The 20,683-nt window shown below is 33.4% G+C and overlaps 1 protein-coding gene across 3 annotated transcripts in view; it reads right to left on the bottom strand.

Annotated features, from left to right (window-relative positions):
- The window catches only part of LOC125073813 (plasma membrane calcium-transporting ATPase 2), a 167,750-nt gene extending 151,247 nt beyond the window's left edge, over positions 1 to 16,503 (bottom strand). Inside the window, exon 1 of one of the 3 annotated variants that reach the window (XM_047684885.1) lies at positions 16,352 to 16,503. The gene's annotated coding sequence lies outside the window, so the exon portion shown is untranslated. Of the gene's footprint in view, positions 1 to 16,072; positions 16,326 to 16,351 lie in introns of those variants that run through there. The other 2 variants (XM_047684884.1, XM_047684881.1) reach the window with 2 other exon arrangements.
- Between the last annotated feature and the right edge of the window lie 4,180 nt (positions 16,504 to 20,683).

The raw sequence follows: 20,683 nt of genomic DNA on the forward strand, positions 1-20,683 counted from the left end.
AAGTATTAGGAATTTGCTCTTAAGGTAAATTTATAAGTTACCTTCTGGTTCAGGATAACGTAGTTCCACTATAACTTACCTGTAAGAGAAATGATACATATTAGAAATATACAAATTATCTGCTTTATATATTGTTTAGAGGGTGATTATTTAAATAATGCTGTACTTTTCTTTCAAATGTCAAATCAATGGTGACAGAGAGAGATAGTTAAATAAACACCCGCTAAACAACGTAATCGATATCATTAAATTTATCAATAATATGAAAGACAAAACAATCTTCAGTGAAATTGTTTTATTTTGAATGCTTAGGCCATGATATAGAGAGCGCAATAGAGCTAGCAATAATAAAACCTCTTTTCTCAGAATTTCTGAAACACTCCAAAATTGTTAAAAGTTTACATCAGTTAAGTCGTCACAAAAACAAATGACTGCAGTCAATATCATCGATTAGATACCCATAGGGCCAATCAGTTGACAGTTTCAAATTTGATACAACCAATCAGAAAACAGTGATTTTGTTAATAGCTCGTATGCCAATTTAACGTTGATTATATTTTTAATTTGAGATATATTTTTTTGAATTCAGAGAGTTCTAGACGCTTGCTCTATCATGGCCCCAATATGTGGAAAGTTAGACTAAAATGAAATACGAAATTTATCTCTCCTTGTCTAAAGAGGTTTAACTTCAATTTAAATAGGTCAACATGAATCTATTTAAAACACACTTCAAATAGCTATTGTGCATGGAATACGTTATTTAAAATCCCCACTCTCCGATAGGATGTCCAATAGCGTTAAAGGATTTAACGCATGTAACCTAACCTAACGACGGGTCCTGCACTCATGTTTATATAAATATTCCAAAGCTTACATTATGGTGGAGCCTGGTAATACAAAATGCTGTAAAGCTAGCTAATCTATACTTCTATACTAATATTATAAATGTGAAAGTAACTCTGTCTGTCTGTCTGTCTGTCGCTCTTTCACTACCAAACCAATGAATCGAATATGATGAAATGTGGTACGAAGCAAAGTTGAACTCCAACGAAGGACATATGCTACTTTTTTTGCCTAAAAGAAAAATAAATTTCAATTATATTATGTAAAACTATACACCATAGAAAGAGACAAGAAAGAGAAAGAAAAGGAAACCGAAACATCAGAAGGAGGATAACGCTTTCTCCTTAAGTGACGATTTCTGCCGGCTAACCCTACGATAAGCCGCGTACAAGAACTTGATTACAAAAAACCTACCCGTAACCTTATATATTAAGTATTAGACCTGGCAGATTTTGTTCAGGTTACATTAAACTGTACGAGTCAGTGTTACCCCAAAGACATGCAATGAATCCGAAACTAATACCTAATAAAAATATTACGAATAGCAATTTTGATTATACAATACACGCTCTCTTGGCAGCGATCACGCTTCATAAAAAGGATAATCAAGTCTAGATGAAATGCGCTTGTCTCGAATGGAACGTTAATGGGTTTGGAGAAATGAATTAACGGCAAATTTTGGTTCAATGGAAAAATGGTGTAACAGCCCATGTATAAATATTATGTCATGTATGAGTTTATGCCTAAGTCTAGATACAAATGTTTATTTTCACTGTCAAGCAAGAAACGAATTATGTGTTAAAATTAAATATGAAAATTGAATGGTGTTCACTCAGACTTCTTGGTCATCGACGGGACGGTGGGATTGTATATTGGACAATGATATTTCTGTGGAAGCTGGTGTCTGTTTCCAGCACCAATTTATTATCTTGCTGTCAAACATCAAAACTTAATATTCCTGTATTTAGTTACGAACAGTAAAGAAGTTTAGTGTAATAGTTATATTCTCCTGAGTACAGTATTTTATTTATTGTCTTAATTTCGATTATAATTTAGTTATTAAAATTTGATTTTATATTTTATATAGGTTAGTTTGGTTTATATAAACTATATCAAAAATATTTTCGAAGGTCAATGTTGCTTACACCTTTAAAGACGTATCACTTTAAATGTTATCCACATAAGATATTAATTTTAAGTCCTTAGTGGTAAGTTGTTGGTGTAACTTTTTAATAAATAAATAATCATTATTATTAATCTTTTGTGAACTAGAATCAGAATTGCGATTTAATGGGGAAATGATGGTTAGTACTCTTGCCACCAAACCACACGGTCATGATTTTTACAGTAACTATTTTTAATTCATATTTGTGCCTGTATTACTGTCCTGGTTGACCCTATATCATAAACAGCGCAAGTTATCAACAAATTAGTCGATGGTCCTTTTAACAATAGATCTAACTAAGCAGTGTACTAAGTTTAATGTTCTGTAAACACTATTAGGGTTTACATTATCTTGAAGAATAAACTCTCTTTATGTATTTAAGGAATTAATGTTTATAATTCTTATGTAAATAATCAAATGTTATCTAATGTGTATTTTTATATTTATCTAAAGTATCTAACTAATATGAAATTCAATTAAACTAATGTCTTGTTTAAGGATATTAAGCGAGAAAATATAAAGGTAATAAAAATAACCAAGAGTCATATCCTTTAAGATATCATCTCGCGGCGGATTGACGTTATAATAAAAGGCTTACTTTATATATATGTATATGGGACGGTAGCCACTTTATCATGTCTGTACTATGTTTATTGGTTCATTTATGGGCCAGCTTAAATAAAAATAAAATGTTTAAGCGATCGAATGAACGTTTTATATTAGATACTAGTGTTCGCCTTATCTTCGAAATTCGATGATATATAGATATATAATTTAAGCTAAGCATATGTTCCCGACTACACCTGCATGGAATTACTACTACGTGTATGCAGTAGTGCTGTTGGCCCTACTGGTCCTTACACCACCGTCACCGGACGTTGGGGCGAGTACTAGACTCAGCCGTTTGATGTTTGAGCCCTTTCGAACTCGAGAGTGACGTTCGTCCTGAGGGTGTCTACGAGATCAAATCTCGGCTCAGAACGTAGTCGGTGGGGGAACTACTACGAGTAGCCATTTTTTAAACGAGCTCAAAGAATGAGTTCCATCATTAAAACTATTGTATGTCCTTCTCAGGGACTTAATTTAGCAGATTAAGCGTGAAAAGGTAACATATACAGTTAATTTCGGTGCTTTATACAAGTAAAAATTTAAAAACCTTACGGAGGGGTTCTATAATCTTCATATTAATAATTATTCTGTTAGTGTACAGCTGAACTCCGAAACGATTGAAGAGGTTTCAATTAAATACTTTGTGTTTGTAGTGGGTCCCTGGATGGCTTAGATTGGATCCAGTAGATGGTAAGAAAAAAAACTAATTTCACTCAGACGAATTCGCCACCTCCAGCTAGTATAAGTAACAGATCAGAAATGTGATTCTGTAAGAATTAATATCGTATCTTACTCAAATTGACGTGAAGTTTTGACAACCGACTTACAATGATACGCCATTTTGATGTGTATCGTAAAAATATATAATTATTATAGTCATTGTCGCATAGATCACATTTTGACATTTGACTTTCGTTTTCTGTTATTCTTTATTTAGTTAGTTATTCTTCTACAGAGTAAAATGTTTTATAACAGATCCATAAGCCTTGTATTAAAATATGTTCGATGAGGAAAAATCATAAAAATATTAATGAAGTTAATTATTTGTAAGATGCTACTAGAAGTGCATACTAAAGGTTATACTTAACGTTAATCTAGAAATTATGTTAAGTTATTCGACATAAATAAGGTTAAAACTTCAACTTACTATTTACGTGGGTGTTATTAATGTGGGCGAAGCATAACTTCGTTACTTTTAAATATTTGCGGAAGTAAAATTTATTGAATTTATTTTTATCTTTACTGTGATAATGCATTGCTGTAAAATTTAAAATTTTATTAAGTTGATATATTTGCTCCCTTGTAATTAGCGACATGTATTAAAAGCTAGATTTTATGCAAATAAATAATTATTATTAACAATATTATTCAGTCTCATGTTGACATACAATAAAATTGAAGTGTCTGTTTGTAAAATTCAAATAACCGCTTTTTACTAAATGCATACATATGTTACATACACGGTACATATACCAAAATATTATTTTTTAAAATATTTGTCTATTTGTCTGTCTGTTTGTTCTGGCTAATCTCCAGAACGGCTGGACCGCTTTTGATGGGACTTTCACTGGCAGATAGATGATGTAATAAGAAGGAACTTAGGCTATAACGATAACGTTTTTGTTAAATCCAAACGCGCACGAAGTCACGGGCACAGCTAGTGATGTTATATTATCTTTTTCATTCAAAGAGCTATCTAATTCAAAATTATATCGATACGATCTCGCAGCTTCTGCGATCCGTGCGTAAAGACGGCGAAACAGCGGGCAAGAACCCCACATAACTCGGTTATTCCCAAGGGATATTTCTGAAGGTTTCCAATGAAAAGAAGATAATGTCAAATGTCAATATGGCATTTTCACATGGAGCTTGGACTTGACAGCAACATGCTGGTTAAAGAAATTTCGACGATCTTCTACATACTCACATACGATTTAAACGTGACTTTTAAGTATCGAAATTGAAAGACTAATTTCTTCGAGTCGTTTTCTAAAGTCAGTTTTGATATTTTGAGGTACGGTACACTAGACACAATGAGTGATGGTTATGACGTCTATAGGCGTTTATTGTCCAGAAATTGTTGATGTGGAATATTGCGTAATATAGTATTATATACGATAAGCTGTTAGGGCCTTTGTTACAATAGAACGGGTTAGAATTGTTTTTATTATTACTATAGAGCATAAAAGTGATCGTCTAAATTAAAAACGGTTTATGTACATACTTTTTATTTTTGTTATGAAAAACTTTATTCGATATAAATAAATAAAGATTAAACTAGTTCGACTCTCAAATTTTTAAATCATACCTTGATTTTTTAAAAGAAAAAGTTCACAATAAAAACGAAGAAGTCAATACCTAAAAATGTACTCTAAAACACCTATAATAGTCGGCAAACTAAATTAAATAACTTATTTTTGTAAGTAAATAGATATTTTTTATTCAAGATTTAAAAGTGAATTCTTAAATATTTATAGGGTTTAGGGTGAGGGTTTAACCAAATAAATAGAAATCCAATGATAAATAGGTACTATATAGTATCACGACCGTGAATAATGGCAGCAAGAACGCTAGCGGCATTTCCCCAATGAATCGTAATTCCGATTGTCTTGGAGAAAAATGAACCACCTATCGCTTTATAACGATAAGACGTTTTATAACGAGTTTTAAGTGCTTCAAATGCAACTGATACGGATACTTATCTAATTTCCTGTAAGACATTTTAACTTATTATGCCGACATGAATTACTTGATGGTGCGGCTTTGTGCAAGCCCATCTGGGTAGATATCGCTCATCAGATATTTGGACCAAACAGTAGTCAGTATTATCGTGTTCCAGTTTGCAGGGTGAGTGAGCCAGTGTAACTACAGGCACAAGGGACATAACATTTTAGTTCTCAAGGTGCTTATGGGTGTTGGTGACTTACCATCAGATTGCCTATTTACTCGCCCGCATACCTATATATAAATTCCATTCTCGAGCATTGAATACTGCTCAGATCTAAGTTATGTCCCTTGTGCCTGTACACTGATTTACTCAAAATCAAAATATTCTTTATTTAAAAAGACTCAAAACGGCACTTTTGAATCATGTTGCAGTGTTGAATTAAATATAAATCCACCGCTGGTTGGGAAAGTAGATTCTACCGAGAAGAATCGGCACGAAACTCAGTAGTTACTTTTAGGTAAACTACAACACTCTTTAGATAAACATATACCAAAAATTACTAACCTAAGAATTCTCGATTACCGAGTAGTGACAAGTTTAATTGATTGTTCAGACAAAAATGATCTTTACTGCAAATTAAAATGACGTAAAATGCGAAGTACGTAATATCAGTAAAACATAACAAAATTCAAATATTAGACGTTACGGTTCTAAACGTTTAAATGACAAACTAAGGCATATATATTCAACTAATACATATCCGTTCAAACTACTTAGATATCGCTAGTGTATGATAAACCATTGTGATGTTCCTATTGTAGTTTCAACCAACTACAGAGTCACCTGTCCAGTTCAGTTTTACATGGAAAATAGCAATAGTTCCTCTAAAGGTAGCAATGACGATGGATCTCGGTAAAATGGACGCTGGTTAATGGAATACCGTAGCCGGTATCGTTATGTTGGAATCGAAATGCCAAAGGTTATGAAGTATGAGATTGATCTAGTTCTATATTATAATAGATTTAATACGAATGTTTTAAATCATCTTCTATAAATACACCAAGAATTCGATATCCTTAAACATAGATACATTTTATTACAGAATATATGATTGCTTTGTAATAAATTTCTGAAAAACTTGTATTTTTTTCGTATTACTGATTTACAATTATATTGGTTGAGTAAATTAGCTATCTTAGTTTAGTTATGTATTAACAGGGATGATGGCAAATGATGGCCCATAGATGGCGCTGTAAGAAAGACTAACCATACCTTACATCGCCAATACGCCACCAACCTTGGGAACTATATTATGTCGAGTGTGCCTGTAGTTACACTGGCTTTCTCTCCATTCAAACCGGGACACAACAGGACTGTCGGGCGGTAGAATATCTGATGAGGGCACAAAGCTCTACCATCAAGAATTTCATATATAAATAATAAGTTATAATTTCTGACAGCAAATTAGACAAAAAGGCTCTCTGTACCATTTGCAGTCGAAGCACTTAAAACTCGAAATCGTCTCATTTGCGATAGTTGACTAATTTTTATCATCATTAAACTAATTCATAATTAAGATGTTAATAAATTACATATTATTATAAATTAAGAGTTGACTATATATAGGGGAGGCATGAGGTAAGGAAGGGGGGATTCTATCTACGACTATCGTTCCCTAGGGGCAGCAAAAATACTGAACCTTGAAAGACCAAACGAACAAATTTAAGCATTGATCGTCGATTCCTAATGATGCGATGTTTTCATTTACAAATGTATCTTTGAACCGAGGTTAGATGTTTAATTACAAGTTCACACATACGGGACGATGTTTATGAATTACGAGTTTTATTTGAATCGTGTCAGAAGGGAGATGACTGCATGATGTCATTATCAGGCAAGAATTAATGTTTCCTGCGTTTAATTGATTTAGTGGTTATAGCAGATTATCAAAATATACTTTATTCTATTAGACTCATAAAAGCGTTTTCGAAACGTCACCTGCGACTTCGCTTGCGTTTTAGGGATTGTTCATAAGGTGTGTGGCGTAAAAGTAGCCACGTTCCTTGAAGTTCAAGCTTGCTTTACCAAATACGGTTCAGTGACGGTTCGTGTCGGTTAGTAGAATCTACATTCCGAACCGATGGTAGTTTTATTTATACTAATATTATAAATTAAATTTAGTCTATCTGTCAATCTATCTGTTACGCTTTTATTTCTTTAATTTTCCCGTAAGCCATCAAACCGAATTTGATGTAAATTGCTATGAAGCAAGATTGGACTCCGAGGAAGGACTGGGCAACTTTTTTATGGTTAAGCCCTACGCCCAGAAAAAAACAGACGTACAAAAAAGCCTTTTGTGAAAAACAGTCATCTATACAATATTTTATTTTAATTAATTCTTTATTTATTATTCATCGGTACACAAGCAGGATACGATCAGAGCATACATTAAAATTACGAATTTACACATTTTTGAGCTAGATCCTAAGCATATGTACACGGCATGCTCGTAACAATTATATATAAACATAGTCAGGTGCTCTTTTATATAATAATCAAAAATTAATACATAACAGTAAATATATAAATTAAATATTGTGAGATAGGTTTTGAGAATGGATGTGGATGGATATAGAGGTAGCGGACGACCCAAGAAACGATGGATGGATTGTGAAAGACGATATGGTTAGCAAGAATGTTACTTGTGAGATGACGTCCGACAGAGAAGTATGGAAGAAGAAGACATGCTGCGCCGACCCCAAGTAAAATTGGGATAAGGACAGGAGGATGATGATGGAGTTAGGATTTAAGAAACGGAGTGAAACTGAAGTATGTCTAGTATCGACTGTCGCGCGCGAGGTCTTTTAATTGTTTAAGTGCAAATATTTCAATTAAAATTAACAGGAACGCTGGTATTACACGAGTATATCAATTGATTAATTGTTCGTCTTATGCATACACTAATCAAAAACCTTTTGTCACATTACATGATTGGAAATACGAACATGCCATTTATGTTTCAACCACTGTTATTAACAGTAATGTTCACAAAAGCCTGTTAACGACATATTGATTACGGGCTGATTAAAATTATTTTCCGAACATTTGTGTTAAAATTAGCTCAAATATTCAACCTCATTGATTTTTCATGTAAAGGTTTCCTAAAAGATTTTAACTCGATGTGTTCTGAAATTAGAATAAAAATAAACTTATTTTTTTATATAGTTTGGCATTATTGGGCCATCTGATGGTAAGTGGGTGACATCCATGGACAATGATGCTGTAAGAAATATTAACCATACCTGACATCGTCAATGTATCCCTAACCTTGGGAACTAAAATGTTATGTCCCTTGTGCCTGTAGTTACACTAGCTCACTCACCCTTAAAACCGGAACACATGAAAGCTGAGAACTGCTGTTTGGCGGTATAATATCTGATGAGTGGGTATCTAATCAGACGGGCTTGCACAATTTCCTACCACCCAGTAAAGTACGTTATTCAGATAAAGTTAATCAATATAAGTAAGATTTTTTTGTGTGCGTTTGAGTACTATAGTATGGATGGTTTAGATAGGATCCGGTAGTTGGTATTTGGATCAGGAAGTAAATAAAATTCTTATGGGACGGAGTCGGGACGTGCAGCGGGAAACTTTGTAGTTCATCTCGTGCGAAGCGATGAATATGAGATGAAGACATCGTGATAAAACGCGCATTTATCAGATGAAAGCTGCACGTATCCACCAATTCGTATTGGAACAGCGAGGTGGAATATACTTCAAATCTACTCCTCAAACACCCTAACCCAGCAGTGGGAAATTAATAAACTGTTCCTTTATATGTCCGACAAGTGTGTTTTTATTACTTAATAACTTGGTAACTAACTTAAAGTAAACAAATTTAGCGGTAACTTAACTTAAATATGGTTTTGTATTACGATTCAAAAGTGCTCGTACAAGTCTACTTGGATAAAGTATGTTTCGAGTTTGAACGTTTTTTAAGTATTTGGTTTGATATAATTTGTAACGTTTATGCGGAACTGCAATAACAAGTTTAAAGATTAGAAACTTAACTGTTTTTGGCCTTTGATCGGGAAGAGAGACAGGTTTAAGTACAAAATCATATTATGCCAATGATTATAACGATAATAGTACTAACACAATGTAATTGATCTACTTGATTATTGTTATTAGCGCCAAAATGGCCAGATTGATCTCAACCGAAGATAGGTTCAATCCGGGCAAGTAGCTCTGATTCCACGTTAATATTTTTATAATTGACCTCTTATTGGTAGAGGAAAAACATCATGAGAAAATCAATATCAATCAAGAGGGGAGGTCATTGTCCTGCTGTGAAATATGTACAAGGATTTTTTTTTAATTATTATCATTTAATCTTTTTTTTTCAAGTTGGTTTAAAGTTACTTCGGCCGTGCTTCGATTATACATCCATCCGCAATTTTTACCTCAGAGGCCAATTAAATTCTTTTTGAAAATTACAAACCTTTTTAATTAGCGACGGAAAGGTTGCGCGACCTCTGACATTTCGCGAGGTCATGAGGTCAGCGATCGAGGTTACTCTAGAGGGATGAGGAAAGAGGGAGTCAAGTATTTCCTTGAAAATCGATAGTTATACATCAGTATGACGATTACTTATTCCATTTTTATTTGAAATTTGCTTTAAAAAGCCCCCGTTAGTGTTGTGTTAAGGAAAAAAACAATGTGAGTCCGTTTATTAATATCGCTAATACCAACAAGTTGTAGTATATGTATGTTGTATATATGTTGCCCCTAGAGCTCCCTAACCTTAGGGACATACATACGAGTAGTATAATCGAATATATGCGGCCTTTCGGAACCCCGTGAATTAAAGGTCCTGGGCCCGTTGTTGGCGCATTGGTTTTGTATGAAATGGTTAAACTTGCCACTATGATGTAAGTGATGGTAAGCAGGCAGTGGTAAACACTTACCATAAAGCAGTCCATTGGACAGTACGCCTACCGATGTCATAAAAAAATCACCAGTTTCAAGCTGATTAAAATTTAACAATATTCATTATCATCCTAATATCCGAAATGTCGTTTAGTTTCTCATAATATTTACGAGATAATTCTACACTTTCCGAAATATTGAAATTCAATTTATCGTTGGAATCGGACCCTGAAACGCACTTCCTGTTTAATAATTTATGGTTGATATCTCTCTGTGCAACGTACTTCCGGAGTTAGGGGAAGGCTAAACTTTAACTTCGTGAATTTCGCAATCTACGCGGATAAATAACAATTTAATTGTATTTCATGAATATATCAATGTTATCTTATTTTTGATTCCCTATGGTTCTTTATCACCAAACGAGAGAGAAAGAGATAGATAGAGCAAGAGAGTCTACATGAATAAAGTAAATTATAATTTCGTTTGATTATTTTTTTTCAAAGATTTTCAGATTATTTTTTTATAGCCCAGGTTGTCAATGGCCCTTATTTAGAACACGTGCATCTTAATTGATGATTGCGGGTTCAAATTCAGGCAAGCTCACTGTTTTTTCATGTGTTTAATTTGTCTTTATAATTCTTTTCGGGCTCGGCTAAGGAAAACATCTCGAGGTAACCTGCATGTGTTTCAATGAAATTTTGCCACATGTGTATCCAAACTACAACAAACCTGCATTGGTGTAGTGGAACAAGCTCCAAACCTTTCCTTTAAAGGGAGAGGAGGCCTTAACCCAGCAGTGGGATATTTAAAGGCTGTTATTACTTTATAAAATATAATGCAATAGATATAGTTTTCCAATAATCCTAATCAGATTTAAATGCAAACTATTTTTAGCCATAATTTGAAGCGGGACATTTCCATTTTCAAAATCACAACGTAATATTTTTTCCCAGCTGTGGAAAGTTAAATATCATGAGTATAATATATAATAATAATTTTTTTCTGCCTCGGGTTCTCTTAGGGAATTATTTACTAATCATCGCATGATAAATGAGGTATCTATAACTTCGTCTTTGAATCGAATACGCCTTTGATGATACACCAAATGGGAAAATAAAAATTTGATAAATGTTTCAAGTATCGAAACAAAGTAATGGTTTACTCTCAGAAATTATATAATCCAAAAATATAAGGAGGTAAAATTTGTTTATTGATATGTAGGGGGTGTACGTAACAGAACTAATGATGGATTCTAAAAAAAAATACTGTTAGATAGCTACATTATTACTTTATACAAATATGAATTTAAAATAGTTATGGTATAAATCTTGACCGCGTGGAATTGTGGCAAGAATGCTAGCAGCATTTTCCCGTTGAATAGCAACGATTATCTGGGCAAGAAACGAACCAGCCCTCCTGCCACCAGTGGAGGCAATAAGGCGAGGTGTATTTCGATATTTATATCATATCATTCTCTTTATTAAAAAACTGCACCCGTGCGAAGCCGGGGCCGGGTCTCAGTCTTATATAATACTACCGTATTCGGGAGTTGGTACTTTATGAAACATTACAAGTAACAATGCTAGCTATGATAGAAAAGCCTGCATATTGCTTTATAACTAATGTGTACAGATCATCCTCATCGAAGATTACATCCACACATCTGAATAAGCATTGAGTTTTTGATTCTTGTCGACGGTTAAGGAAAACATCGTTAGGAATTCCATTTGTTGGATGAATATCTGGCACATATGCATCTAGTTTTAAAGCATATTCTGTCACGTTGCTTTAACGCTCTCTCATCTCCTTGTGCTTCTAATTACATTAGGGTTATCACCATATTGAAGTAGAAAACTGTTTTGAAACATTTCCGTATTTATGTTGTCCTTCTACTTGGTAATAAAACTTAGAAGGAACATGGACGACATAACCCTAGCTTTACGAACAGCTACATTGTACATTTTTAATCTACTTGATGGCTTATAGAGCTAATAAGCTTAACGAAAAGTTTTTAAATGACTCTTACATTTTGAACAGTGTTGCGACGTTTTTCGAATACATTGTATTATACGCTTTATAATGCTGGTTGTCCAAAAGAAAAAGCCAGGCTATTTTGGACTAGTTAATATGCTACCGAAAAAATATACAATATTTCGGTCATATTGCTCGTGAACCATTTAACTTGGAGAAGTTGGTTGTGATGGACAAAGTGGAAGGTAAAAGACCCCGCAGCTGATCACCTAGCCGCTGGTGTGACCAGTTAACGATTCTCAATGACTTCGCAATAATAATAACTGCGCGAAGGGAAGCTGAAAACTGAACGAGATGGAAAAATATCACAACTAATACATCGCAGGATTTTCAGTAATCAAGAACCACGAGGAATACAATTCAAGCAAAAGCAAATTTTATCTCGTTCTATCCGTGGAAATATTATCATGACAATCGGTTGGACGGTAAATAATTTCATATATTGAAGCGCCATCTAGTTGCGAGTTACAACAAAGTAGAAAGTATGAAAAACGACACCATAAAAAGAGTAAATTATTCTGCACATTTTTATGGTAAACGGTGAAACGGTCGAAGTAACTCCTGACGCTCAACCTCTAAAACGCGAGCAAAGGTTGACATTAAGTTTTTATATATACAGACATTTATAATAAATTATTATTATTACACTTTAATCTTTAACGGTATATTTTATTGACTTTGTGCACTATATTCTGGGTTTAACAACGATCATATCGTTTTTTATTATTTTGTTCGTTGTTCGAACCTTCTCGCGATCCGATTGCGCTAGTGTAGTGGTCTTGCAGCATTACAGCATAAATAAAGAAAATAAAATATAATAGACGTGGACGAATAAAAATCGTGCATTTGACGTCGAAAGGCGTGCAAAGCGCCCAAACAGTTCGTGACGATAGACGTAACTCAAATAAACGTCGGGTGATATAATAAAAAAGGTATGATCGTGGTTAAAACCGGAATATAACATACGACCTTTTAAAATAAGAGTATAAGGCATTCGTGTGGATAGCTTTAAGACAAGAGGAAGAATTATATGGTATGAGGTGTGTATATATGGAAACGTAATAGCTGTGAAGATAGAGAAAAAGTTTAGAGAGAAGGCTTAAAGAAATCAAAAAAGGGGACACCAGTTAATAGTAAGAAAGAATTATTATTATTGAGGGATTATTTTTATATTATATTAGTTTTTAATTTCTAATTAAATATTTTATTTTTTTTATTCTACCGTATGTTCGTGATAATTTGTATTTCTTTTTTTTTTTGGAACACAACGGATTCGTTTAAATTAAGCTAAAAAGGTTTAATATCTTTCGTTTTTTGATGATTAGCAATGTGTATAACTGGAGCGCCCTAATTAGTAAACTGCTTTCTATAATCGCTGATAGCCGGAAATCTAGATATATGTTCTTGTACTAATATATTATTATGTACGTCATTAAAATGAGCTAAATATTAAAATATATATTTCTAGCTCTTTAACATTTACAAAATCAATCAAAATTAGAATATTCCTTATTCAAATAGGTTCATAAACGAACTTTTGAATCCTCATGTTACAATGTTGTATTAAATGTAAAGCTACTACGGGTAAGATAACGTTTTTATCTTTAATGTAATCTTGTATTGAGTAATATGCCTTCTTTATCTATATTTTTTTTAAATGAGCAATTAAGTGGTGGACTTAGACGTAAAAGTATAAACAAAGACATTATAAATTTTAGATTTTTTTTTTAAATCATAATTATACAAAAAAATTAAATGTCAGTCTATCACCATTTCGAAATGTCTATTCAATAGAGCTAGTAAATGATATAATACTAGAATGAAAAAAATACTTAATAAATATGCTTAAAACTTATACCAGAATATGTAGGGCGATTCTGTTAATATTTTACTGTATAATATTATATATTAAAACCTACTCCGTACTCGGCAATGGGTAGCTGCGTTTCGATGTTTCAATCACTTTGAATTGAGACTATTACCTACTTTAATATAAGTCAATTATCAGTTTCGTTAAAATAAATAGATGTATTAATTATTTACAATTACATTTATGCAACCTGTATACAAATCAACGAATATTTTTAGCAGCCTTTTTGAAAAGAAATAGATTTTACAGTTCAGTACAAAAAAGTACTGTTTGACATTTGTAATAGGTAGCCAGCTTTAAATTTCCACAGACTAAAAATTTTAAAAACAAGGGTTATACCCATGGGAACCATTTGTTCAAGCGAGAATAAAAACATGGCCGCTTTTTAAAAAAATATTTTGGTTCCAGATTTTTCCGTTATAAAATTCCAAATCGAATATGTTTTTAGATAGCAATATTGAATTTTATTATTATCGATTAATTTGATAATGAAAATCATAAACTCGCCCTCAGATTTCAAAGACCATACTGGTCTAACTAACTTATCAAAATTAAATACTTACAAACTAGAGAGGGTACTTACTTGATTTCCTAGTAATGTAAATTAGATGTTTTACTAATTGTTCGGATTATAATTATTATTAATTTAATTTTGATTATACATCTCGTAAAGGTACATTCTAAAATAGTAGTTTTTTTCAGTTTAATTTATAGTTTGAGATTTTAAAAAAATCTTGTCGTTTTGAAAGTTGATGACGTCATATTAAATGTTTTTGAAGAATTTACATGTATATTATACAATGTGGTGTACTATATTTATTACGAGTGATTTGTGTTATGACCTACTTTCGTTTGGCATATATTATAGATTATCCTTAAAAAGAACATTCTATTTTTTTTAAAATAAGATTGTGAATTATTCATTTATTGATTTTTTTATCTGTTCTAAATTTAAAACAGAAGTAAAAAGGTTTCATTTGATTATATTTATGTCACTAAATATTTTTAACTAAAAAAAAAATATATGCAAATAATTAGAAAGGTGAAATCGAAATTTTGGATTTTTATCGCTTTTGTACAGAATAAAATATCATTAATATTATTTTTTAATAATTAAAATACATTTAATAAATAAATAGGTCTGAATCAGTGTAAATTTAAAATCACACTAAATAATAAAGAAATAACGTTTTATGATTCGATATTTTAATGATACGCTAGTAATTATACTATAGAATATAATGATTATGAAAACTACCTTATTAATATGTGCATATGGTTGAAATTGAATTGCAAGATAATAAAACACCTACGAATGAAAAAGGGGAGTAAACCAAGCATTAAATCGAGTAATTAACGTTACATAGAAAATTATTTTATTAACGACTTATGTACGTACCAAAAAAATAATGAGGCCGTAAATATGTCATTTTCAAGGAAAATTATAAATATATGTTGATACAATATATGAATTCTATTATGTCTATAGTAACCTTCACGTAGACGTACGAACTTCCACGTTTCTAGTCTTGCCTTGAAAAAAGTCAATAGCCAATAGACAAGTGGTGACATCTAACGGAAATTTTCCGAACTAAAATTTTATTTTCACGAAAAAAAAAAAACTAAATATATTAAAATTTATTATATTACACATAATGCTATTCTTATTTGTTTTTTCCCTTATCTTTACTTTGAATTACACTAGGGTTTGAATTGTGCTATAAATAGTGATTCAAAGTCACGGGTAGTCAAATGTCACATAGCTGCAGAGGTTATTTACGACCAGGACAGAAATGAATGAATATAACATAGTGAATTAAACACTCTAGGAATGTTTGTGGGAGGGTAAAGAAAAATGTATGCGAAAAGATCACATACCAGGCAAACGCTTGGTATTCAGCGAGGGAACATTTAGCTCGATTTAAATATATCTTATTAGCGAAACGTTGGCGCTTACCGACCGGTATCCGGAGACACTCCCAAGAACCGAGAAGGCACCGTCACACGCGTTTTATCGACCGAAACAATAGACGGGCTGGCCCTAACGCGGAATCAATCCCGAGCGAAACAATAACGCACGATTCTTACATAATTTCTATCCGCCATTATGGAGACGGCACGGGAATCGCGCCCCTAAGCGGCGGACGCTACGCGATGAAGATATCCATTTTTCCATGCACAATAGCTATTTCAGTGCTGCGCCGGCGGCGATTGCAACCTTGAATTCGGAACGCACCTTTAATTTTAGCCGGTTAACCTAGATACGGGTACCATTTCGAGTGCGACGGATCGATATTCGCATGCGCGATGTCTCGTTTCTTTTTATATATGCGGTGTTGGGCCGTGTCCGGGCGGGTGTGTAAGGAGCCCGCCTGCGAGCGACTGCTGGCCGTCGGGCGTGCTCCGCCGCGCACGCGTCTTCTCTTCGTAACGATCGCCGGGAACCGTCACCCGTCGCCCGTCGGACGATCACTTGTCGGCCGAAACAGGTGTGACCGCAGCTTCAGCTCTAGCGACCCGTCGTACGACTACCATGCCACTGGGAGACTAAGCATTGAATTTTCGACAATGCAATCGGAAAGACTAAGAGTTTAGGCGGATTTAGGTCGTAATGTTGGGTCATTTCCAGTGCCGATGGAAGGCGAATTCCGCCATTGTGCTCTACAAACACGATTTTAAGTGGCATGAATAAACGGGGGCGGGTTAACCCCATCCCCTTTATGTTTAGCGATATATTGGCGCCTACATTGTAGCAGACTTCAATTCGCTGTCGGCTGGCGATGAGAGGCAATATTTCTAAAAGAATTCCATGTGTCAAGTTATTTGGATGAAAAATTGTAAGTGGGTTACACATAAAGTATAAATATTCGATATTTGTGTGAATAAATGTCAATTATTATGCTGTAAATACTATAAAAGTATTAAACAGACCTCTATTGTATGTAGTGTGGAACATATTCTTGTAAATATTTTTGAAATCAAAGCACTTACCTTCCTTGAAGATCCAATGCAGATTATACGTTTTATAGCATTTGTATAGGTTTAGAATGTGTTTGTAAATGTCGACTTCGCGTCTTTAGATTCCACTGGGATGTTTTCTTTGCATAAGAGTTTAAGAATTGATTGTTTGAATCTGAAACGGAATCACAACGCGCTTGCTCCAATCTAAACCAGTGACCCCAATGATTAGTCTCTGTAGAATCTGTAACCAATATTAATATTATAAGATTAATCATTTTATGTATTTTTTTCATAAATATTCTACTTGCACTCTAGTTCTTTACTTTTACTTTTACTGTATTCATAAAACGGTTCGCGCTCCAACTAATCATTATTCTAGTTGTTCTACCGAAGCCTACGGCCAAATCAAATCAAATCAAATTCCTTTATCCATTAGCAGCCCGTAAATGTCCCACTGCTGGGATAAAGGCCTCCTCTCCCTTTGAGGAGAAGGTTTGGAGCATATTCCACCACGCTGCTCCAATGCGGGTTGGCGGAATACACATGTGTATACATGTGTATTCAATGTGTATACATGTGTATACAAGGAAGAAGAATTATGTACACATGTGTGTACATAATTCTTCTTCCTTTATCCAATAAAGAAGAATTACACTTACTTATTGATTGTGAAATTAAACGCTACCACCGGTTCTGAAAAGAAAACACCCTGACCTGAACAGAACCGGCGAAAGAAACTCAGCGTTTTATTTACATATATTCAAAAAAGAAATAGCCAGGAGGCGATCGTTTCATTCCCAAAGTGTTATGTGAATGTATAATAACCTTTCGCACACAAGAGTTTCTTAATATTATTTTTTTAATTTGGCAACATTGGCATTTTGAACGCTTTCTACGATCAGTCTGTAGAACCGTACACATTTCCTCACAAAAGAGTTCTGACTCTATGTAGTCGAGTAACAGGAGTAACAAGTTTGTGTTTATATTTTGCACCAATAGTATGAGTTCTTTGGTTGAGTAATCTATATGAAAAAACTCAAAACTCAATGCAGAAGACATATGTAAAATATCAGACTTTGATATGTGACATTGTGACTACTGAGTTTCTTGCCGGTTTTTCTCGGTAGAATCTGCATTCCTATTCGGTGGTAGCTTCACTTAATATAGTTTGTTAAATTACGATTCAAAAGTGCTTGTAAAAATCTACTTGAATAAAGTATATTTTGATTTTGATTGACTTTAATAATTATTAAATTTATAGGTTACACGTATCAAAATGGCGTATCACTATAGGTCGGTTTTTAACATCTCGCTATACGTAAGTTAGAGGTTGGTGTTAGCTTCTGAATTGCATTTCGTTGAAATATGGTGACTGGATTATAATCTCTTTTGAATCGTCGTTCCAGAAATACATTCTACCGAGATTAACCACGGTAGTTCTCAAATAAAATGACATAGACCACCATATATTTAAATGTACGTATCCTGTATAGAATTTATCGAATGTCACGTTTCTGTTTCCACGTTTTTTATATGTATGTGTGCATTGTGTTGTAAGCCTTATATATTATTAATGTTGGACATATTATTTAAATTTATTAATAGGTTGTTGACCTCTAGTAAAGGCATATTTCCCTCTATTACAAATACATCCTCATCATAAATCGCTTGCTTTCCCCTTATTGAAAATCCAAGTCAAGGTCAAAATATGTATGCAATATTTTCGACATCATTTGGAAATAAAAATCTCTGATCTGAGAAGTATCGGCGAAAAACATCACCTGATTTTTTGTAAAACTCATATCTAAAAGTTTCCATTACAATGACAAAGCATATTTTATTAACTTGAAGTAGAGGTGAACAAGAAGCTTGAGGTTGGTAATTTCAATAATCGTATTGATTTGGTTGTGGTTTGATCGTCCTTTAGACATCCACCATCAGTGATTCCCTTTTTTGCAATTATCATAATAAATACAGAACGTCCATTAGAGGAAGATTATTCATACAATTATCACTCTACCTTTTAAATTTAGTCATTAATTTATAAAATATGGATATGCCAAGTGTTTCCGTTCTAGTACATAATATTTTAGGGTTGAAAAAATTTTAAAAAGACAATTTTTGCCATATGTCAAGGATATTTCATAATAATTGTCTCAATGATATAACTTCTAATTCTTTAACTTTTCTCTTTTTCTACACAAGAAGTTAAAAAAAGCTTTAATCCATATAAATAATAAGTAAAGACAAAAATTGTTCTGCAGATTGTTCTTCTATGTGTGTCTGCTGAATTCCTTTTCTTTTTGGTATCTATTGATGAATATTATCAATAAATCCATTTGGAAATAAAAGGTTGTATGTACATTTGTTTCAAATATTATTTTCTTAATATTTTCAAAAAGTGATTAGCAGTGTTCGACGAACACTGATTTTATTCATTTTTCGCCTCCTATTGTACCTACATTAATCGTACTATACCAAACATCATCATACAAAGAACGCATAGATTACGAGCAATGTCAAACATTAAAGTATAAAACGATTTTATGGATAATATATTTTCATTCACCAATCCGCATTTCAGTTGCGATGGAATAAGCCAAACCTCACCCTCAAATGTTGCCTTAGCCCAGTAGTGGGACATTCGCAGAATGTTACTTATATTTAAATTGCAAAAATGTTAGTGCAATTTCGTATTATTTCAAGACTTCTCAAGGAAAATTTTGTTCCTCACACTTTTGGCTCGGGCGCCGTTTAAGTCGAAGCTATATTTGGCAAGTTACCAGATTCAGCAAAGATCGACTCTCTGACCTCTGGAGGGGTGAAAAAACACATTAAGTTAGATTGCCTGCAGACAGAAATTGTTATAAAGATCATAATAAAAAAAATATTATAAGCAGGCTACTTGTTTAATCGTTCAATAAAATATTTAAATTGTTCGACAAAATATTTTTACCGTCTATGCACTTTCATTCTCATACAATACAATTTTAACTTCCATGACTTAATTTGTATGAATTTTTATCATATATTCAGATTCCTTCTGGGTAACTCTTAAATTGTCAAGAAAAAAATATAAATTGTTCCAAGCCTATGTTTTTTTGATCTCGCTAGAAAAACGCGTTAAGCGTTTCCCCCACGTGGCAGTGGAGGGCGGGGCGTTACGTAGGACTTACCGGTGCCCAAGAATGCGCCCTGGTACACCGCAATAACCACTAAAAACCAGCGGTACACTCTTCGTCTTGGGGCGGGCGACACGGGATCGTTTTCGCATACTACCGTGACGCCACGTGTTCCAGGCCTGAAGTAATGAAGTTAAATGACGTATGAAGCAAAATAAGACGTTCTCCGCTGTTCTTAAAAGTGCATAAACTAATACTTAGTGCTAAACATAATCCCAGGGCTCTTCAGAATCTATTACTCATTTATTTCGTTGTAAAAAAAGTTGTAAGCGCGGTACTGACTATTTACAGTCATTGCCGTGAAATAGCAGCGGCGTCTGACTCAGAAATTGGATTGAATTAATATTTTTATGGACATGCCAAATTTCCAAGATTTTTTTATTTCAATTTTTTAAAACAAATTCGATAGTCGTCTTTTTAGAAAA

This window comes from Vanessa atalanta, chromosome 25 (genome assembly GCF_905147765.1).
Source record: "Vanessa atalanta chromosome 25, ilVanAtal1.2, whole genome shotgun sequence".
Lineage (NCBI taxonomy): Eukaryota > Metazoa > Arthropoda > Insecta > Lepidoptera > Nymphalidae > Vanessa > Vanessa atalanta.